At 38.2% G+C, this 24,257-nt stretch overlaps 1 protein-coding gene across 38 annotated transcripts in view; it reads left to right on the forward strand.

Moving 5' to 3' along the window:
* The window catches only part of ZBTB20 (zinc finger and BTB domain containing 20), an 811,121-nt gene that overhangs the window by 716,626 nt on the left and 70,238 nt on the right, over positions 1-24,257 (forward strand). The gene's annotated exons all lie outside the window — the stretch shown is intronic.

Here is a 24,257-nt window from a genome sequence, read left to right on the forward strand (position 1 = left end):
AGCTGGGAGGTGCCTTGCTCTTGAAGCTCACCCTTTTCATCGTTTCACTTTCTGGAGCACTCCGGAGGACTGCACTACTTCCTTAGGCCCTCTTCTATCCTTCCACCTTCTTCTTCTTCTGTACTTTTTCTTGCTTTTTCTGTTTTTCCTTTTCTTTTCTTATCCCGTGTGAAACTAGAACATGAACTAGGGTGTGTGTGTGTGTTGATGGAGAGGCACGGGGAGGAGGGGACTCTCCAAATGCCCCAGCTTACCACGAGGAGAGAAACTCCATGTTTTCATTTAAACAACTTTTCCCGACATCTAGGCCTTCATATATGAAAGAAAAATTCATTTGTTTTCCTTTCCACACTTAAAAGAAAACAAGGTAAGTAGAGGCAATGAGAATGCCAACCCTGGAAGTAAAAATGAAGCAGACTATGTGCTCACCTTTAAATATTTTTAAGGATAAAACCCTATCTGCTGGCAATTAACAGGGAATTGACTGTGCCAGGTTTTGGTAGGAGCAAGCAGTGCATGATGTTTTCCTGGCACTGAAAGAGTTTAGGGGGTATATTTTTACGTTTTTAGCATTAATTTTTGCATGATAACTTTGCAACATCAGGTAAATTGTCTTCTAAATTTTTTTTAATACATGAGTGATTTGAATTTTCTACATTAATATTCTATTTGGTGAATCCAAATGTTAGTTTGCTCATACTCGTATATTTAAACATCAAGATGACAGAAAATGTGTGTTTATATTTGAATTAATTCTGCACATAACTTAGCACCATATAGTAGATATTCGTTAAAAAGACTGCCAGCGGCATTCGTTGTTGTTTCATTTTTGGGTTTCTCCCTTAGCAGGCTTCTAAAGCTTTGTAGATGGACAAACTTGGATCCAAATATGAGTGCCCAAAATTACTTTCTAGCTTTGTGTGTCTGGTCAAAGCACAATCTTGCTGTGCCTCAGTTTCTTTGCTGGAAGAAATGGAAACATAATCTCTGCTCTAGGAGATGTTTATGAGGATTAAATGAGATAATTTGTGTAAAGAACCTAGCATAGTACTGAAATGTGGTAGGCACTCACATGTTATTTTTCTCCTTTCTTCTTTTTAAGAGAAATCCTTGGATAATATGATCACTTCTTTAGTCTTAAGCTATTACTACTAGTGATTTTTCTCCATAACCAGATTACTTAAACTAATTGTATTCATTAGGTTTTAGCTACTCGATTTTTGTTCATCTCAAAGGAAATCATTGTGCTTTGCCGTATACTAAAATATAGCTGTAAGGGAAATGACTTGGAGATTAAGTACAGTCATCCCTTGATATCCAGTAGCAGGGCATTGGTTCCAGGACACCCCATCCGACCCCACCCCACCCCACAGATACCAAAATCAGCAAATGCTCAAGTCCCTAATATAAAATGGGATAGTGTTTGCATGTTACCCATGCACATGCTTCCATATACTTTAAATCATCTCTAAATTACTTATAATACCTAATGCAACGTAAAGTCTATGTAAATAGCTGTTATACTGCATTGTTTCTTTGTGTTATTTTTCATTGTTGTATCTTTTTTTTATTGGAGGGTACTGTTTTTTCCAAATATTTTCAATTTGCAGATATAGAACCTATGGATACGGAGGGCCAGGGAGCTGACTACAAATGTGTTAGATCTGAAAGAAGCATTACTTAGCAAGGTTCTCTGCCTTATTCCTAGTTTCATCCCCATCCTCGACCTCAGTACCCTCTCAAGACTGGGCAGAAGGAGAAGAGCAATGCCTAGAGAATTCTGTTTCTTAGCTACTGAGTTAGGGCATTGAATTTAGGATGGATTCTAAAAGGGAAAAAAAACATCCAAAAGCACAGAATAGCTGAAATCCAATCTTTAGGTGTGGAGTACCAGAAACATTCCAGATTATTTCCAGTGTCTAACTAAAATATAATGCAGGGTTTATGCCTTCTCTCAAGATTCAAAATTAATGATTACGATTTGGATTATTCCAATGGGAATTAGTTTGACTACTTGATTATTCAAGAGGTAGTATTGCAGATGTGAAACAACTATATTGTTAACTCTTCTTGAAGCAGCAGAAACTATGTCTAATCTTACAGTTTTTACTTTTATAATACTTGCACAGAGAGTTCAGAGAGTTCACTTAACAAATGAATCTAGTCAGCAGCTTCTTGACCATGGTAGTGAAAATGCTACAACACTGGGTCCTATTTTTACTACCCAGTAATATATTTTATACATACTCATCTATATCTATAGATATCTCCCCCCCGTATCTTTTTTGTGTGTATATAGATATATATAATTGTTTAAATAAAAGGCCTTGAAGGACCCAATTCCACTGGATTCCTCATAGCCCCAAATCTATCTGTAAATTCATTACTGCTTAGAATTGCAACTACACAATTAACTTCTGTGACCATTGACAAGTCCTCAGTTTCCTCTTTTACAAAATGACTAAAAGATCACTAAGGTCAAAAACACTTCCCACTCCAGAATATGATTCTTTCTCTCTAGTGAGAAGTCATATCTTTTTGAGAGGTATCCTATTGTTTGAACTTAGCACAAGTTTTTTCCCTAATGCAAGAATCACAAATGAAATTATTAGTATTCTACTAGGGGGTTGGGGACTTGTACTTGCTCTTAAAACTCTTTCAGGACAAGCATTGAGATAGGTGTCTTTTCATTTCTATTACTCACTTAGACACTGGGACTCAACATGGTGGGTCCAGCCAGACCTCCAGAGGAGCCTGTCAGGTTTCTGTCATTCCCCTCCCCCGCCAAAAAAATAAATAAATAACAGAAAAAGACTAAAATCTACCCAGTTTCCCACTTCTGGGCCCCTTCAGGGCACTTTCTCTTTGGTGCAAATGAGGCCTGTCCCTCCCAGTCTAGGTCCATAGATGCTTTGCTGTTGTGCTTGATTTTAATGACATGGTCTGCTTTCATCAGCCTTACCATTTCCCGAGTAAGGTATTTCTTGGTAGTTTGCATTTTTTTTCTTTAATACCTGTGTATTTAATGTTATGTCTGATAGCGTCTGATTGTCCCCATGGTGAACGTGGTTTTTATGTCATTAATATGTGGATTTGGTTTGTAAAAATGAGAGTAGACTGCCAGTATGGTATAGTACTTTGTTGGGGAGGCGGAGAGATTCTATTTTCTCTTCTTCTTACAAGAAGAAAAAGGCTCTAAATTGAGCCCTTTGGATTATCTTGTTCTCTTTTTACATTTGAATTTCAAAATCCCCTTTAAATGAACAAATCTGAAGGTTTCCATTACGACAGCTGCCTTTGGGCATGCCCCCCACCCCCCCAGTCCCCGTGACTTTATGGCTGTGGGCACTTCTTCCTTTCAGCTCTTTGTGAATATTCTGTGTCCCTGGCCCTCTCTCAGAGTCACATTGACATTCAAACAATAACCTCTCCCTTAGTTGGTGCTCCTTGATTGCCAAAACGAGCACTCTGCCTCTATTGCTTTACCTCTGTTAACAATCATTCTCCACGTTTCTGAAGAAAAATAAAGTCTTAACATTTAATTTCTTATTACACGATAAGTTTTGATGAACACCCAAGTATTAGATGTTGATGAATGCTGAGGGGAAGACCCAGACAGCAGACACCAAATCTTATTTTTGGAGACTATTTACGGTATAAATGTGTAGCACTTGGGGGTGGGTGAGTCTTGCACATTTGAATAAAAGAGGAACGGAGTTGTTGCCTCATCTGTGTCAGGACCTTCTCTTCTTCGGTCTGCAATGCAGTCCTGCTTTGGCTTAATTAATCCATTAAGCTCTATCTTAACCCTAGTCAGTAATGATCGAGGGGCTCACCGGAGCCATCTAGAATGGGAGAAATTAGATGGATAATGATTTTTGTGCTGATGATGTGTTCTGTCTTTTTATATAGTTGATCCCGTGAGGGACATATTTCTTTGGTGTATTCCTGCTGATGTTCTCAAGACAGATATATTACAGAGAAATAAATCAGACTGTGAGACTTTGCTAGTGTCTACTTCTTGGTGTGTAAATTTAATGTTTTAAAATTAAAGCTGTTTTTAAAAATATAGTTTTATGAATATAATATTAAACAATCAAGAGAGAGAGAAATTTGGGGAACTCTCATTTTAGTATTATTTGTTACTACACTCAGATGCTGCTATGGAATATTTATGTTCCTAGTCTTCAGATTCCTTCCTCTGTGAGTAAACTGTTTAAGATGGTTCCTCCTCAATCCAATTCAACAGGTGTTTAGTAATAACTATCATGTGCATAGCGGTTGACAGTTCTCAAAAAGCATGAGACTTAAATAGCTTTGTGTATCTTAAAGTAACAAAACAGGACTGTTTTCGTTTTTGTTTTTTATACCAATTTGAAATCAATACTTAAAAGTTGCAAGGCAATAAATAATCAAACTGTATTAAATACCATATTTTGCTACCATCAAAATAATTTATAAACAACTACAATACACAATTTAAAATACATTTTTTTTTCTGAAATGTGTGGAAAGGTGGGTGGAGTGGTTCTTACCTTGTTTTAGAGGGTTAACAGTTGGCTGGAAATCATCTTAGAAATCTCTCTGGCATAAGTAAGGTGTAAGTTATCATTTGAATGAAGGAAAGTTGTTCTTCAGTGCACGAAGGATTATTCCATAGATGCAGGCTTATGTGGAAAAAGTTCAGAGATGGAGAGGGTGTATTCTCAGTGGAAAGAAGCCAGAAGACAAAAGCGACTTGGTGTGTGGATTAAGGTGGGCCTTAGTGGCACCGGATGCTGACAGGTTAGACAAGCAAACCTACAGGGGGCTTTCAGTGCTGGGAGTCTAGAATTCACAACTGATCTGAAGTAGGGTAGAAATTCACTGGAGGACTAAAGAGGGAGCTGTGACAGTCAAACCATTGAGAATATGTTTGGAGTGAGGAGGCAATTTTCATATCCTAGGGGCAATGTGATTAGGAGCTGGCCAAGAATATTAGTGAAAAAAGGTTTATTTGAGTTAACATCATAAGAAAATTTCTAGATTTGATAAGTGGCTCTATATGAGAAGCAATATATTAAAATGTGAATGTTTAGCAGAAGATTGAGGCATTGGATATGTTAGACTGTGGTTATATAGATTTGTATAGCAGAATGATTTAAAAGGAAAGAGAGAATGCTTTTTGTTCTATGGGTTTTGAGGGGCTAGCAGCCATCTAATTAGAGATGTTCTGAAGAGAAAGTGTTATCTAAGTTAACTAACTTAGTTAACCCTAACTAAAAGAGGAAGATTATGAGAAAAGATGGATGAGTGCATGAACCCCTCAGATGCATGAGGAGTATAAGAAGAAAAATCTATGGCCTTAAGATGTTTCTTTGAGGGACAGCATATTTAGGAGATACAAAAGAAAATATTGAGGAAAGAAATAAAGGGAGAAGATCGAGCAAAGATGATAAATTATAGAAGCCAGACAGAGAAAGAAGTCATTTTGAGCTTTTTAGGGTAAAAAAACAAAAAAGGACTAGATGGAACCCTGCAGGATCGTCTCAGCCAATATTCAAATTTTGTGTATTGGGAAAAGGAGACCTAGAAGACAGACATGGTCAAAGTAAGCAAAGACAATGTGTAGAAGAAGTAGGACTTTAAGTGCCCCTTCACCTCTGCTATGCTGCCTCAGTGGGGGAATTGTCCCATCATCTCTTGCAAATCTTATGAGTTAAGCAAAGAACAGCTAAATTTGTAGAGGGCCTGGCTGACACAAACTGGCTTTTGTAAATCCATTGCCAAGAGTAAGGGAGAAAGTGATATTAAAATCTCTATCACTGCTTCAGCTGTAAACAGGGTGAAAGGCTGAAGAATTAGTGGTTTTGCGAATTTCAGAGCAACACCTTATTGCCTGCTAAGTATCAGAATCGCGTGCGTGAGAGAGCATTCAGATATACACCTACACAATTATGTAATGGTTTTCAGCTTGGTCCTTAATATGGAGGGAAAACTCTAGGGGTATCTGCCAAATTAAAATAATTAAAATTGAACCTTGACTTAATTGATTAAAAAAGAAAAATAAAGACAGAAACTGAAGAATCCTTCACTCTGTCCTAAACTGAGAGGCCGGTTTGCTTTGCACCTTGACCAGCTTTCTCAGAATGACAGTAAAAGGACTTGGTCAATGCCATGGTACAAAAGATGTGTCATGCCTTGCTTACTAGATATTTTTTAATTTGCTTCTTTTCTTTAGGAAGACCTCCTAAGTTTCACCTAAGTAAAGACCACAAACTTGAGTCCATGCTAACTACAACTGTGAGATCGTTCAGGGGATGGAGGTTCTATGCAATTGTGACATGTTGAACGGGGCTCCCCTGCATAATGTGATCCCTGTCTTTAGGAATAGCGCTTTGCTCCCATGTTAATACATTCTGGAAATTGCTCAAGAGGCAGCTTTGGCATTAGAATAGCAACTTTCAAAGCAGTGAACGTCAGCACTTCTATTTCTCCTTCTTTTTGGCGTGCATTACATGAAGCTGGAAGGACTAATTGGCTAAATGAAGGGACTCAGTGTCGCAGAGTTGAAATCCTGGCATGTAAATGGAGAGGTGGGGAGAGACTTTGCATGCATATCTATATGGCCTCCCTTTGTGAATTATCATAATTGAAATGGTTCTGCCCCTTCTCTAGTTTCCCTGCGAGATGAGTTGGGGTGTGAAGTGCATGGCACAGAAATTCACCATGCTTTGTATCTATGATTACTTGTCTCTGTGTGCATCTTTTCCACTCCTAAATTGCATGTTTACCCAAAGTTGCTGAATAATACATTGTGTCAAAAGATGTGTCCCTGAATTAAGGTTGTTATATGACAATTATAATATGACCATGTACAGCTAACAACTGTAAAGAAAAATAAAATCGGTAAATGGCATTTTTAAAAGCAAACAAGGAAATCACTTATTTGTTTTCTAGGTGTTAGATTTACTTCCTTGACCTCTGCCAAGCATTGATAAAGACTGGTCAATAGTGGGATCAAACAGTTCACATGAGGTTGGTTCCCTATGACAGTAGTCAGCTTAGCATGTGGGATGTCTCAGTCATTGTATCATACATATACTACATATACTTTCTGTGAAAGAGTATTTCAAGATAAGCTCTACAGTTCATTTTTAACTTTTATAAAAAGCTAAAGCCTAGAACTCTTCTGGTTCACCTGTCCTGCCTTCTAGTAGCATGTTAACTAAATTGTCACAGATAAATAGGTATCAAATGTATTTCATAAAACTTACACTGGGACATCAGAGTATTTCATATGAGGATTTAACATCTCCTAAAGTATGTAAGAATTTTATAACTAAACCCAATCCCTCATACTTCATAAACCCCCTTTTTAAATGTTTAATCTGAGTGATAGATAAGGAACATCTATTAACACATCATCTTACTAACAACCATTATCAAATTATCTCTTAATATTTTGGACAAACAAGGAAGGAAGGTTCTTTGGCCTTTGCTCTGAACACTCGCTAAGCTCTTCCCATTTCCATTAACTATGGAACTTTGAATTCCAAGGTTGATATAAAACACAGGGTGAATGTAAGTCATCTACTTCTTTGTTAACTTTTATAAGCATTTTATTTGTAAAGCACATTTTATGCTTAGTTAAGTCTGTGAGAGCTGAACCTGACACACCAGAGTGATGTTCTGCAGTATAAACACTTTACAGACTAATTGTTGATCAGTGAGAAAATCATTTGAGCTCACTAGGTACCATTGTACAAACTTGTGTGGTTAAAGAGTGTCGCGTGGAAGCTTGACAGTGAAAGAGGGAGTTCGTGGCTCAACTGAAAGCTCAGTGAAGTTTAGACGTTGGTTAAACCAAATTTGAGAATGCCATATTTGATTTAAAGATTAAATATTAAAATGTTGCCCTTTGATTATGGGAGAAGAGGGCTTGCCTGGAGAAGAACATGGGTAGAGCTAGGCGCTTACTGCCAAATGATGGAAAATATCCTTTCCATGTTGCCTTCTACCCAGGAAGGATGAGGTACACTTTAACTAGTTTGCCAATCATTGGTCATGCTGCAGTAAAAGTAAAGATGACTGACCCCAAATATATATAACACCATTTTTTTCACTAGCTTATGATATAATTTCATCTCATCAATCAATAAATAAGAACACACAGGTGTCATTCTCCCCAAATGAGAAATGGAAAAATTGAGGCTTTGTAAGGTTCAGTACCTTGCTTAGTGTTACCTAAATAATCAGTGGTCACATCAAAACCAGAAGTAAGTTTGATGTCTAGAAGCTACAGAATGTAATTTTCAGGACTAAGTGGAACAAGTTATGTTCAGTTTGATTTTAATGCATTTCATACTCTGGACAACATCTTACAAATTGTCGGATTATATCCTATTTTTTCTGTAGATTTCTAGAAAGGGAATTACAATTGGGGGTGACGGGTAAATCTATTTTCTGACAGTGGTATGCCTTTGCTCTTACAATCTCATCAGCTGAATTGAGAGAAAATTCATATTCCATGTCAAATTCATGTAAGCTGGGTAATGTCCGGTTGCAATATATTCACAAAATATACTTTCTTGCTGTGTGTTCATAAAGTCCTACTTCACAGCCACAAGGTTTGTACATCTTTGACACGAGAAGTGGCAGCAACAACTCCAAAGGGGACTCTGTCCTTTGTTGTCTAAGAGTGGCTTCTAGGTGAGCTTTGAATCCCATTGTGAGAATTCCAGGAGTGTGGAACAAAATAGGAAAGCCATAGACTGAGCAGACGATGTAGTGGTCTAAGTAAAATGTAGTCAGTCTTTCATTTCTCTTCGTGGTTACCCTCTGTCATGCCTGCGTGAGACAGAAGAGCTGATTTAAATAGTGTGAGAATTCTTCTAAACTTCGTCTACTTGTGTGTTCAACAGGGCTGGAGGGAGGCTATAAAAGAAAGTCATGGAACAGAGTTATACTTGTGCTTGGTTCATGCCTTGTAGCAGATTAGTCTTTGGGGCCATTCCATGGGAGATTGCACTAAGATACGGCCAGAAACAAAGTGAAGTTGAGGGAGAGGGAGAGACAGGGTGATGTCAACCAGATGAGGGACATTGGAGGAGAAGGGAATATTTTCCCTGAAAGGCTCACCACCCACGGAGAGTTAAAAAAAAAAAAAAAATCTGTAGTCTTAAAATGACTTTAATGTCTTATTTTTTTCCTTTACCAGGAAATTAACATTCGGAAAGTTATGTTTTTGAATGTGTCCTGATGTATGTCTAAATTAGGAGTACATTTTTATGGCTAGGTTATAAACTCATCATAATAGCGAGGGGTTAAAATGGAATGCCTTCAAAAGATAACCTATACCTACTGCAGGCTTGAAACTCGATTAGCCCAGCTATTAAAACGAGGAGGACAAACTGTTTCTTCCCTGGATTCAAAAGCTGTTAGGCTACGGCATGACCCAGTACAAAAGTTTTCTGAATCTCTCTCCACTTTACAAAACGTCGGCTCATTGCTGCCGTCTGCAGTGAAGCTGTTTACAGCTCTGTGCTAAGTGGAGAGTTCAAATCAATTATTGTCCATTAGAGTTTAGGTATAACTGATGAAATATCCCCAGAGGAGTATTGTAAATGTATCAAGACGTCCTTCCCCATTATAGAAATGGGAACGCATAGTGAATTACTTACCTTCTCTCTTACCCTTAATGCCTCTGAAAGGCTGCTGGGCAGACAGAGCTCATCTTGTCTTGCTGGGCTTTAAAGTGAGAACTTTACCATTTGGTGAACATGCGTAGTGAGCTGGCAAAAAGTGAATTTCGACTCTCTAGACTCTCCTGTGGACATAAAGGTCTAAGAAACAAAAGATAGGAAAAATCCTCAGAATTGATTAAAGCCGAAACCCACAAGTTCCCTGGTAATCAAGTTCTTTTAGAAATATAAGGTTCTTATTAACAATCAAATGAGAAAAGGTTTGACTACAAGTCTTTAGCAAATGATAGTATGGTTTAATGCCAAATAATTTGTGCTAGGGTGCTTTCTTTCGTAAAACTGGTTCTCTACAGTTCTCTATATCTGGCTTCAGCAGGACAGAAAAGGAGACCCCCACACTGCTCAAGAGCGAGAGAGAGAGTTCTGATTTTCCAGAATCTGTTACTCAGTTATGGAATCTAATAGTGACTTCCACCCAGTAAAGGCCAGAACTGAGAGGAAGAAGAGGGTCTTCTTTGCAATCTTCTATAACATGAGATGGAATAGAAGGCGTTTTACTTCCTTTTAGAGTTGTCTTTACTTATTCCCTTTCCCTAGTTGTGCCCCAGAGCAATAGAGACCCTAAGGCTGAAATGCAGAGGGACTTGTCTTGACATGGGAAAGACTGGATAGTATTCTTCAGAGTGCTATGATTTTTCAAAAACCAGAAGTGTCAGACAAAGGTCAAGGAGACATCATTCTCCTGTATCAACCTTTTCTTCCTGTGTGTGCACAGGTGGGCAAGACACCTTTTTATTCGTTCAGCTCCAGTGGGTGCCCTACAGGGAAGCAGTGCAACATAATTCCAACCCAGACTGCCAGTCACAATGGGGATAAGAAGCGTCTTTAAAATGCAACACTGATTTCTTTGTGTTTCTTTAACACCAAGGATAACTCCAAGGATGTTCTTTCTGCTGACAGCTCTGTCCGTGGTGCTAAGTAGGAAATTGGCTGTATTTCCTCCTTGTGGTCCATACTGCTTACCCCCAGCTCTCCTGGGCTTCCCCGTATCTATCTATAGATATGCTAACTACTATACAGTAAATCTAGTTGAGATGAAAACAATGGTCCCAGGATATTTATCAACTTAGATTTTCTTTAGATCACTCCGGTAATGAGAGTTTTCATGTTGCTTTGTACCTCTATCTAGATAAGTCTGTTGCTTTTTTTTTTTTTTTTTTAACGTTTACCAGGAGAACTCCATTGAGACCCATCTTTGATTACTAAACCAATACTTTTTAACCAAATTATGTACTGTAAAAACTGTCACTAACTCAAAGAGACCAATCTGGACCATGCCACCCAGTTCCCCTCCCTTCGAGTGTACATCTACTCACATATCACCAGCTTCTAACAATTTATGATATTTAAAGATTTATCCAATTTATTTCCCACGTTCCTAGTAAGGGCCATTGCCCTGGTGCACTCAGCATGCACACGGTGTGTTTCTCTACTTTCGGATTTCATTTATTCTCTGTGGTATATCAGTTGTTTTGGCAACATAGATTGTATAATTGTTTTCTCTTGGTGTTTTAGGAGAATTATTTCATATACTAAGTGTGAGACTGAAACTTAGTGACTAAAGTCTAAATCCTGTAAAATAATTAAAATTATACAAAGAGAGTGGCCTTCAAATTTGTTCTGTGTCTTAATAACAAAATGCCAAAGAACTGTACAAGTCCCTATCTTTCTTCATTGGGAGTACAGCATCTGGGTTCTACACTTGAAAAGCAGCCTCAATGTGATAGCATTAAATATATACCCACAGTACCAAATGTGTGTTTAGAGTTATTTTCCTGCCCCATTACTCTGTGTTTAGTCAGTCCTTTCTCAAATCTGCTTCCCTGTTCTGAAACCCATTTTGTTTGCCCTCTTCTGACTACCAGCCAGCACACCCATAGACTGCTAATATGCTTGCTCAGATTTAAGGAGCAGTCCTGGTTTTCAAGTTTCTTGTCGCCATTATTTGTGTTCCAAATTATCTTACTGTGTCTGTATTAATGTTCTGTTTCTGAAAGTAAACTCCATGTATTTCAAGGCAGCACAGTTTCTTTTTTATATTTTCCAGGGGACTGGTGTTTTTAATGTCATGTGAGGACAACATTACACAATGGATCTTTGGCAGGGATACACAGAAATGAATACCGTGTGCGAACAAACATTAAATGGCAGTCTTAATTACAGAGTTTGATTCTGTTGTTTTTAATGCCCTTCAATTTTATAATTTGATGGAAAATGCATCAACACAGCTATTTTCTTTCTACCCTAAATGATTAAAGATTGATATACCCCCAAACCAGTAGCTTGTTAGATCTGGTTAATCAGGTAGGTCTTACATTTCATCCACTAGAGGGCAGTAGGGATACACATCCACACCAACCAATATGTGCAACATATGGTCGATGTGGAAACATAGTAGCCATAGCTTTCGTGTGTATGAAAAATTCCCATTACAGTGTTGCTTCACTTATAATTATATTGAAAGTAAACACTAATTCACAGACGGACTACGCATATTTTATTTCAACATACCCCACTAGTGTTTTGTCTATTCTACTTTAAAATGCCCTGAGTAATGAAACTTCTACTACTTCCCTTGGGAAACTGTATCAAAACCCAACTGTTCTCCCTGCTTGATTTTTTTTTTAATATACTCAAGATCTATTGGTCTTTCTTCTAGTTCATTTAGAACTCTATTGAAATCTGTTCCATTTTTTTCTTATAATAAGGCTAGTTTCATTCTGAAAAGCAAATGTTTATTGTGAGCCTATTGTGTGTAAGACATCACTAAGTGAATGTCTGGCCACAACTGACAAGGGTTGTAATACAGAATTTGAATAAATTTGCATGACTCAGAAAGCTAAAGGAGAAACTCTCCCAGGTCAAATGTCAGAAGAAAAGTTGGTCTCAGTTCTAAAATGAGTAATAACCATAAGGCTGTCACAGCTTGGGGAAATGTTTAGTTGTACTTAGATTTCTGTATTGAAATTCAAAGGGTATCAGGAATGCATGGTAACATCAGATAACACCTAAAGAATTGTGAGGTATGCAGCTAACACATCAGTGGGTTCCTGCCAAGCAAATGACCTGGAAATTTACTAATCAAGGTTGATCCTTCTTCCTTTCACAGCTGATGGTCAGATTAGCCTAGAAGTTTCAGAATCTATACTGAGAATCGTTATATGCATTTATGAAGGATAGGAAATGGGTTTGTAAATTTCCCAAGGTAGGCGTACCTTGATTGTGTTGCATTGCCTATTTTCTATCATCGACTTTTTGGGTCCAATCTTGGTCACTACACACACTACACAATGGGAAAGCGATCCAAGTTCATGTGCAATACTCTGGTTTGCATCATTAGTTTCTTGGCATATACTTTGATTATTAAGTATCTGAAGGGGAGGGTAGAAGAAATCCAAGCCAAGAAAGTTCCTTTAAGGCTAGAACTCACAATTACACAGTTGTTTAAAAATCCTTTTTTCCTTTACATTAAAGACAGAGCAAGATTTTTTGCTCTATTGAGTATATTCATCTGGAAGGATTTCCATAAGGCTGTCCTGATCACTAAGAGCAATTCCCAGATAGACGTGTATGCAAACAAGAACTGTTCAGACTCCAAGAGCAAAAATTGAATACTGCAGAAATTCCAGAAATGATACTGCCTTTTATATTAACATCCTTTGAGCCTCTGTAGGAAGTAACTTATTCTCCAGAGTTTTTGAAATAAAGCACTTTCTTTTGCCAATTAAGAGCACAAGAATGTGGTTTCGTAGACTGTGGTTTCATTTTCTTGAGGAAACTAGTAGGGATGGTTACAGAATCTTCATGGAAGTCTACACAATACCATAACCCAGGCTTTCTATCACAAAGCTTAGATTTGAAATTTATGTCACCTGTAATAAAGTCCACACAAGTATTTTATGTGGAAGTAATTAAATGCAAATGTGCAACAGCCATTTTTGTGTTTTTGTTTGTTTCAAAATACCAGAGGTGATTAGGCCATATTATGAACTAATTACTTACTTAATTTATTTAAGTTGAAACGAGTTTTTGAGTTATACAAGGGCCAGAAACAAGAACTCGTTAATCCATTCTGCACATCACTGAAAGGAACAAAACAAAGAAGTTAATGCCTTTATTTTATTATGTTACAACACACTAATATTTTGAACACTGATGAGGACCCAAGTGGTCAAAACATCTGTATTTGGTAAGAAAATAAAACAAACTCTTTTTTTCCACCATTTGGTCCTTTCAGTGGTGTGCTGAAATTCAGAATGAATCACCCAAGGTATTAAAATGGTGTGTCCTTTTTAGTACATTTTCCTATGGAGTTTAAAAGATTCTTCAAACATATTTGAAAATAGTAAATAAATAACCTACAAAACTCAATATTTTCTTAAATTTGGAAGTAAACCACATTCATTCCTGGACTTAGGACTCTATACACCAAGTTTCGAACCAGAGCATATTTTGGTATTTTGATGGTTGAGTTATAACCCCCTGAAAAAAGGGACTGATTATGTGCAGTAAGGACAGCTGCCCATGGAGCTGCAACTGAGCCGCTAAAATAAAGCTAGTGTTTACCTGTCGCTGCTGACCAGGAGATGTGAGACTCGGTAGATCTGTTCGGTAGGCCCTAAGAGAAACTCTGTCAGCACTCTGCGATTGAGTTTCACCATCTGCGTCTATACTTAGCCAGCTTCTAGAAGGGGAGAAACTGGGGGATACAATGCACTCATGGAAGCAAAACCAAAACAAAACAAAACTCTGTATGTTGCAAGCAAATTGAAAATTTCAGAGAATATTTATGATCCCAGGTTACTTGTTCTAATGTTTGATTCTTTATCTTCCAGGTTCTAATCTATTTAGTTAGTTTTTTTTTTTTTTTAAGTATTGCTAAGGAATTGAAATTACCATGTGTCTGACCACAATGATCAGGTGGTTGATGTTATTAAGTGTCTCAATTTATATTTTCATATGTTCTTTTATGACATGGTTCTCATTATCTAAAGCAAAATTCTGGCATGTGATTGCCATCTAAATCACTGGGTATACCACACGTGGGCAAATTCTATGCTCAACTATAATATTTATGAAGAGGTAGTGGCTCAATCTGTAATACTGGTTAAGTCATTTCCCACCCCTGTAGGAGATGGGGTGACTGCAATGCAAGCAGACTTCTGTTTTTCCATGTGAAAAGTGGAGAGGAAAAAATATCTGTAGTTTTCATATCCCAGCTGAATGTTGTAAGGATTTGATGAGCTATGTATGCAATCTTAAAATCAGGGAATTCTCTCAGGATTGGTTATCTCTTTTGGGAACAGGCTACTGGCAAGAACACTCTCAGGTGATTCCAAAAGTCTGAATAGTAAGATTGTTCTTGTAGCACAATCACTATATGGTGATAGCAGTCAGTGAGACCCATGTTTTAAGTTATTTTGCCCAGGAGTTCAGATGCATTGCTATCAAGCCCTATGCTCTCTCTTGGCCCCACTCCATTTAAACCTAAGTTAGAATCCTTGACTATGAAATAGAGTTTTCCTGTATTCCAAGACATTTATTCATTGAACAAATATTTATTGAGCAAGTACTATGTGCAAAGTATTATATCAGGCCATCTGATTTATATGAGAACTGAATCTATAATGTTAACCCTATGAAACACATGTTCTAACCAAGTAAGCCAGCCAAACAAGACGCACGAAATCAGAACTTTAGATTTGAAAGGAGTCCCTCACTTTCAGGTGAAGGCATTTAGGCCTAGTCAGTGTAGTGATTTTGCACCACTCAACACATCAAGTTTGTATCAAGAGCTAGAACCAGAGTTCAAAACTGCTGGTCATCACTTGAAGATGTCTTCCATCCCTATATGCCCCTTCATCAAGTTTTTCTTTGAATCTAGACAGTCATTTCTGACATTTTTCTCTTTTTCTCTTTCTTCTTTGGCACTGATAGTTCCTTTAGTTCAGTTAAACAGTGACACAGATTTGCCAGGTTCAGCAGTGCCACATCCCTATGCCTTGTTTGCAGCAAGATTGTCACACTGGTGTTGAGGGAATGTAAGGAAATTCTGCTTAGAGGATTATTTTGACCTTGTCCTAATGATATCAAACCACATTGATTTTTCATTAGCCAGTGAGAGTCACTATTTGGTCACTATTTGGGTGGTCCCTAGCCAAGGGAACATTTGCAAAAGCTATGAGTTGCCAGTGTTACAGAAACCCATTACATCTGTGGCTAAAATCCTGGGCGGGGGCAGGGGGATGGGTGGCAGAGAAAGGGGAGCAAAAATACACAAAACGAAAGGAAAGAGAACCCCAGAGAAAGGACTATAGATGACTTTACTTTTATCTAGACTTTTAATAAAACTCATAAATAGCTCCTATTCACATGTAAACAAATATAATAATTTTATATAAAATATGTAGTATTTTATATACTATCATATAGCATTTTATATTTTATATATTTCATAATTATATTTTATATAATTTTATATAAAATGTGTAGTATTTTATGTATTTGTTGTTTCATATAAAAATAACTGTTCCCATCTTACAAGGACAGAAATTAAGATACAGGTATTTTGTATTACATTTCAAGGCCACAAATAATTTTGAAAGGTTTGTTACTTTTGTTATGAGGGACACAGAGCTCCTAAGATATATTATCCCAGCCTTTAGGCTAGCAACACTCTTGCATTACACAATCTCCTATTACTAAACTTAAATTTTCTTCAAAATGTGGAAAAACAAAGCTCATTCAGATTAAATCAGAGTCTGGGAAAGTAAACTCTGGATTCTCCTCTAATGTTTCTTCTCCTCATTGTGCTTCTCTCCCAACCCAGCTATTTCTTGTGTTTCTCAACTTCCATTTTGATATCCCATTCAACATTAGAGTTACCAAAGCAAGGAAGTTGTTGGAATTCATCATATTCATTCACTTCTTAGATATTACTTCTATTATAGTACATGAGTTTAGGAAAACTAAGAATGAGTAGTTGATAGAGAAGAGTTTCTGTTGCCGGGCGCGGTGGCTCAAGCCTGTAATCCCAGCACTTTGGGAGGCTGAGACGGGCGGATCACGAGGTCAGGAGATCGAGACCATCCTGGCTAACACGGTGAAACCCCGTCTCTACTAAAAAATACAAAAAACTAGCCGGGCAAGGTGGCGGGCGCCTGTAGTCCCAGCTACTCAGGAGGCTGAGGCAGGAGAATGGCGTAAACCCGGGAGGCGGAGCTTGCAGTGAGCTGAGATCCGGCCACTGCACTCCCGCCTGGGCGACAGAGCGAGACTCCGTCTCAAAAAAAAAAAAAAAAAAAAGTTTCTGTTAATGTGCATTATAGTCTGAGGTATTCTATAATAATCCATACCAGCATATGTAAAAGCCATATGCCTTTTACCTTCTCGTGATCTGTTTGCTTCTTTCGTTCCCTCTTAATGAGAGCTGGAGACATCTTTAATGTAAAGCCATAGATGTGCACGTGATTTGATGACAAGAAGCTACTGCACACACAGTTTAGATATCAAGGGAAATTAAGAGCAAGACTTCATATCGCTTTAACAGGTTAAATTAGTCATCTTAAGCTGTTAATACATCAGGCTACTGGGCAGAAAACAGCAGCAGTGTGGTAGCAGAGCTTTGGAAGCAGGTAATCCTAAATTCAAATCCCAAATCCGCCATTTACCAGTTGTGTGACCTTTGTTAATTTACTTTTCGTCTCTGAACTTCTCTGATCCTTACTTCTCTCATCTATAATATGGAGATGATAACAGTTGCTGTAGAGAAGGAGTGGCATAATACAACTTAGGTAATATGACATGTGTGACTGCAGGTTCAAGAATTAGTGCACATTCTTGCCCCAGCAGGCTTAATATCAGCACTGTAGTTAGTCCCTACTTTCTTACAAGCATATGATTATAAGAAAAGCCCCTCTGGTTCAGGCCCACGGTCCTTTCAGCTCAGCATTCATTTTCTGATCACAGGGACAGGAAACTGTTATATAAGATACAATTGTCCTTGTTGCTAACTTCAAGAATTAGAGTTATTTTCCTCCAGATAGCCTAGTTTCTCTGAATAACCCACTATGGACTTATTATCCATGAATTTAGCTAAACCTTTGTGATACTATTTATGTCATTGTCCTTTAATGAATTTTATAAGTTGATTGCCTACTGTGTAAAGTAGTTCTTCAGTTTGTCATAAATTGTTTCTTTTGAAAAGTAGTAGTAGTAAGATGACTTCCAGTTCATATATACTAGAATTTGAAAAAGAAATCCATAGTCACTTTCGTAGGCCTTTTGTTTCTTTATAGACATTTACCATATCCTTGCCTGGATTTTATCATTATAAATAGAAATCTTCATCTTATATCATGATTGTTTTAATTAATACTGAACTTTCTCCTTTTTATTTATTTATTTTTTGAAGTACTTCAGAAAGTGTCCCACACATGGGTTGCCGTTATCTTTTACTAGAACTCATCATAATTTAACTCTCCCCTTCCTCTGTCAGAATTACACTCTTCTCTGGGCTCAAAACAGAATGATCTTAATGTGACTGCAATTGTATTTAAGCCAAAGTTCAGCTTAGAAACAGCTGGCAAAATGTTCAACAAACTGGACCAAAGAGGAAGAATCATAACAAAAAAGATGTGATTCCATTTGTAGCAAAGTGAGAAACTTGTCTTAAGGAAAAAGTAGAGACTGAAGTTTTTGCTCATTTTGGAGATCCTAAAGAAGAAGTAGAAGGCGATGTTTTCCGAGCCAATTTGTTCCACTAAAAGTGACCAGAGCTAAGTCTAGGTTGGGCTGGCTGCCCTAGGTTGCAGTTAGAGGTTGGGGCTACTATTTTGACAATGGCAGCAGAAATCTGTGACCAAAAAAAGCCTAAAACTGCTTGCCTCTGTGTTAGCATTGGTAGCATGAAGTAAGATTTGAACTTTAAATGACTCATTATGAGTGGGTGGCAACCTACTGTGGAGGCAGTCTGTGAACCCAAGGTCAGCATCCCGGTGAGAAATCCCTTCAGGTACAAGTGAACGATACACCCAGTCACACTGAGCCGGGAGATCCTTGTCCTCTTCAGCTTTGTCAGAGCATTCCCTACTTTGTTGCCAATCCTATTTCTGAGGATATTTGGCACACTGCTTGGTCCGCACTTGACACCACTGTCTTCAGAAAATAAATGTCTTACATTTGTACAGTGCTTTATAGAACACTTTCACATAGATTATCTCAATTGATCCTCACAACTCTATGGTAACTGTTCATGTTCCCATTTTATGGATGAGGAAAACTGACTGAATTACTTGTGCAAATGGTGTTAGTAAGTTGTAGAGCAGGGACTGGCCTTATGATGGTAAGTCTATGTGCTTTCCATGTCACCACCACAAAGATAGCCAGCCATTTCTGGACATTTTCCTAAAAATATACCTTCTTTCATTTTTCCCTGAATGTATTGCATTATACTTACTTGTACTGAAGTTGCTCTGACCTCTTGTGGATGACAGCAAGCCTCATGAGATCATCCGGCAGACTTCGCCTTTTAATACCCCGAATACTAATAACACAATGTTCTACAACTTCCATATCATGTGGAGAATGTTCCGTAAGCCTAGCACCAACCTTGTATCTGGACATTCAGCCTGAGAAGACGTCATTTATCCCCAACTTTTCTTCTTTTTATAAACTTTCTTTCCATATTAAAATCATCCTTCCACTCCTTAATTTAAATGTGCTTCAATATTATTTTAACAAACTCAGTAGCGTCTTTGTACCTTACATCTTTCTGTACCCCTCCCTCCCTCCTGAGGGAAGAATCCCTGAATGATCCTAGTAAGTTCTGAAAAGCCTTAGCAGGGTAGATAATGGGTAAAGATCATTGTATTTCAGCTCCCTGATCCATTACACCCCTGCCTTTCACCAGCATGCAGAGCGTTGTGTTTTTTTCTAACAGAATAAATTAAATATGAAAGAGAAGGACTAATGTAATTCAAATAAACATGTTAATGACCCCATTTTTCCATTTGGTAACTAGACCGGATGTGGTGGAATGCCAGTTTTTTACTGAGCCTGTAATTTAAAACTTTCAACAAGGACACTTTTTTCCCCTTTTATTTCCATCCTCCATTCCCACCCGCTTTTATTCTTACAGACACTCCTTACTGTCCAATTAGTTTTGGAACATGAAAACTGTCCTCACTGCTGCCTGGAGCTATGGGGGACCTGGGATGGTTTCTCTCTGTGGGATGGCTTGTGAGACTCCAGTTTTACTGGTGATGACCCTGCCAGAGCTCTGTGCCGTTGAAGGGTGTGGGGAAGGAGGTGACTGGTGCATCCTGCACCTCCTCTGCACCCCGACTTTGCGTATTTTTGGTGTTTTGCATGTACATGTTTGCTGTTCTAGGCAGCACTTCAGCATGCAGATTTGGGAATAGAAGAGCTCTTCATTTGCTTTTAACCCTGTAAGTAGCCATCCGTCCCAGCTACATTTTTTATGAGTCAAAGCCATGTTTTAAGAGCTTGTTATCATCCAAACTAAAACCCTCACTAACTCGGTGTGTCCCCAGATGACCCCCTGGTTTATTTCTTCCCTTCCCTCCACTAAGTCAGTTGTCTCCCTGTGCACCCCGGGAGTAGCCATTTTCCACAGCAGCCCCCACCCCTCCTCCAGAAAATGGGCGGCTCAAAATGGAGCCCTTCCTCTCCTCCAGACCTCAAATCTGCCACCTGTCTGCTCCATTCATCATTAGTTAGCTATGGAGCCTGATTTTTCTCCAAACTGTATGTATTTAATCCCTGATTTCTTCCTCACCCCCATGATGTGACATCCTTTCAGCATTTTACCAGCTGGAACCAGCGCTCTCTCGTATCTTTTACTGTGGTCACTTGCTAGAGTTTGACGGAAAACTTTTTGATGTGAACACATTTCAGTTGTTTTCCAATTTATACTGGAGAGAGGAATGAAGGGGAGAGGGGACTCTGGCCCTGTTACTTCCTGTTTGTTTTTGTTCTGGAGAATGCAGACCATCTGTGTCTCTCAGAAGCTATTCTTCTACAGCCACCGTGCTGAGGCTGATACTTAATTTCTTAGTTTTTCCCTTGTTTCTCTCTAATTTCCTTTTCCTCACCCAAAAACTCCTAAGCCCCTCATTAAATCTTTCTTCCTGAATTTTCTTATCTTAATAGTACCTCTGGATACGGTTCTGTCCCCATTAAGGCCAGAATTTCAAATTAAGTAAATGATAATTGGAGAAAGAAAACAGGAGAGAATGGAACAAGGAATCAGTAAGCAAACGGAAAAAAAAGTGGGTTGACGTTTTAAACATGGAGTTTGCTGATTCTCAGAGCCGGTTCCCATGTCCTGGCATCCATTGTTCAGCTGAAGTCTCACCTGTTAGTTGGACCTTTTTTTTTTTCAGAAGAAACATCTGCCAGATGTTGGATCTCTCTCTGAGTTGCCCGAGAAAGTCCCTCCCTAATTTATTTTTCCTGCCACACAGACTTTGGTAAAGGTTATACTTTCTCATAATAATCAAGATGGTTATTTTCCAGACCTAGTAGAGATATTCTCCCTCTTCTGAGAGCTGCCCGATGAATCCCAACATATAGTCACCCTATATAAAAGTCCTATATTCTTTCTGTTTCTTTTACATGCAATTTCACTAGACAAAGTCTCTAAACAACTAGATCCTCTTTCAGTAGATAACTATAACTTATGAAATTTTAAGTTTTTCATAAGAAGCATCTTTCTGAGACGCATCTTCATTTCAGATGTCATTGCAATTTAGTACAGAATATTTTCCTCATTTGTGTTTTTTGAAAAACATAGCTTTGATTTGTTGTAAAATTTATTCTTAAGGTCAGAATTAAAAAGCTAAATGAATTCCAGGCTTCAAACTCCAGAATTATATTTCAGCTGGTTCAAGCCTAAAATGTGCTATATCAACTGTTTACAGGGGAAGTGCCGAGTAGTTGTGGCCTTCGTGGAGTGCTTTTTGGAGCTCTCGCCTGTCCCCCACCCCCTTCCTTCAGCCGCTTCTGTTTGTTCCTGCTGTAGTGCCTTCAGCCATGAACATACCGTTTAATCAGTGGTGTATTAAAATGGACCTGGTGCAGTCAGCAATAGCTAGGCCAAAATCGATTGGCTATTTTTAAAAGGAAAAAAAGAAGATAGAAAATTGCTCTTTTAATCTAGGTAAATCAAATTGTGCCTGCTTGCTTTCCACCTGTAGCTAAGGGTAGGCAAGAGCATTCTGATTGATGACAGTGTTTCTTTGTACTTCTTTATTCATGCTTATCCACTTGGGGTAAAAGCACCAGGGTATCTTCAGAACTGAGTTTTCACATTGACGTGAGAAAGCTTGTGCTCTTTTTCTCTCAGAAAAAAAAAAAAAAAAAATCTTCCCTTTTGCCCCCTCTTAGAAGATTTGAATAAAAGCAGAATACGTTCAACCTTTTCTGCCTTTTTGGTTTTTTCCTGCCGTGAAATCATATCTGACTGTGACATCACAGTGTGTTGCTTTGGGCAGCTTTGTGATGTATGAAGGCGAGGACCTTAATTGGGTTAACAGAGCACACCAGGAGCGGACGGCGGACGAGCGCTGCTCTCCCACTAGGCAGTTCTCTGCTCCAGGCAGTGTGAAAGAATCAGAGACCAGCTAGAGAGGAGCTCCTTCTCCCAGGGATTTTTAACTCTGAGGCTTTGTCTACTTCTAGTGTATTGCTAACCAATGAAAGTAATTTTTAAAAGAAAAAGTATATAAATGTGCTTTGTTTTTAAACTGCAAAACATTGGGGGTAGGGGTGGAATATGCTGGCAGGTTTGTTCTATAGCATTGATTTGTGACCAACAAAGGAAATGTCTACTTGTGAGACACAAATCAATGCAACCAGACTGCGAAAGTACAAACAGAGATGTGAGAAAATTATTCAATCGTTAGTCTTCTATGGAATTTAAAAACATTGAATCTTTCAATTGTTCCAATACAAAAAAAAAAAGTGAATCACTAGAAGAAAGGAACGGAGGGTATAAGGACTGGTTCTAATTTCGTCAAAGGTTTTCTCTCGTGATTGTGGAAAGGTCCGGCAAGGCTATAAGATTCCTAAAACGTTAGCAATGTTGTGAATGATTTTCAGAAGTAATTAACCATGTCCTCAGATGCTGTTGATAGCAAAGTTGTGGAAAACTGGTAGAAGACAAGTTTATACCCGAACTTCTGCTTTAGTCTGCAGCAACCTTGGCTGCTGTAAAGCTGAAGTTTCTTGCAAACTCTCTGTATCCAGAAATAATCCATAACAAGCAAACTCAGTACTTACATAGTATTTTTTATCGTATAAGCATACTACAGAAATTAACAAACAGATTACGTGGGTAAAAACGTAAGTCTAGAAAGCTAAAGGTGTTTATTTTGTAAAACTTCATCAGTTCAAATAAACTGGGAGACAGACAAACTAGAATGAGCTGAAAACATGATCATGGAATATTTCCATGTAGTTTGAACTGAGATTTCTAAGTTTTAACAAGTAGAGTTTCATCAGCACTAACTTCAAAATAAATAAGAATTATCGGTAATTTATCAGATGTGTGTATGTTAAAGTAGTTACAGACGTTTTCCCCCCTCATATGGGTTACATCTGGTTTCCCCCATCCTTCCTCCCAACAGTTTTAAGGTTATTAGTTTGCTTAGAAATCCTATTTTCATAGCTAATAAAAAGGTAAATTTCAACACAATCCTTATCCTATCACAGATTGTGGATTATTTTGACTTCTCCTTTTGGAGAAAAGGAAAAAAGATGATCAGACGTTACTTCTCTGAACACTGAAAATTAACGTAAATAGCTTCACAGTTGTTAATGTTTTCCCAGTGTCTAGTCAGGCCAGAGTTCCCATTAGCAGTCCAGGGACATTTTCTAACTTGACTGTATATTTTTACCTCCATCACTATGATGAAGTCAGTTACCAAGACTCTCTCACCTTATCCTAAAACTGTGCTATTTCTTTACTTCCCAATTGTCATCATGTTTAGTTACATTGCCGGAGGAAATCAAGGGAGTGAAATACAATGGATCAGAGACCTATCAAGTAAAGTAATCAAGAATGGATTTCTGGACAATCTCATTTAAAATAAGAACCCTTGCAATAAAAGTGCATAAATGTCTCACTCTGTGTTACACAATAATACCTGAAAGTCCAATTTCTGGTAGTTCAGATCTCTGAATTACAACTCTGAACAAAGAAGTAGCTGAAGACCTTCAAGTGTCCAAATGAGTTTCCCCCAAGTCTCCTACCAAACCCTGCATTCAAGCAGTATTGTCTCTATAGCTCTTATTTATTTGATTTTCTAATCCAAAGCACATTAGAAAATACGTTTAGCATAGAGGATTTAGAGGAGATGGGTCTGAAAAACTGGGACAGTGACGCCAGTCAGCTATGGCAGTGGATAGTAGGCTATAGCTCAGTCTGTGGCTGTTAGGCTGAGCCAAGGGACGAGGCTGGTTCTCACCACAAGTAAGAAAAGTGTATTACTG

Source organism: Macaca thibetana, chromosome 2, assembly GCF_024542745.1.
Source record: "Macaca thibetana thibetana isolate TM-01 chromosome 2, ASM2454274v1, whole genome shotgun sequence".
Classification (NCBI taxonomy): domain Eukaryota; kingdom Metazoa; phylum Chordata; class Mammalia; order Primates; family Cercopithecidae; genus Macaca; species Macaca thibetana.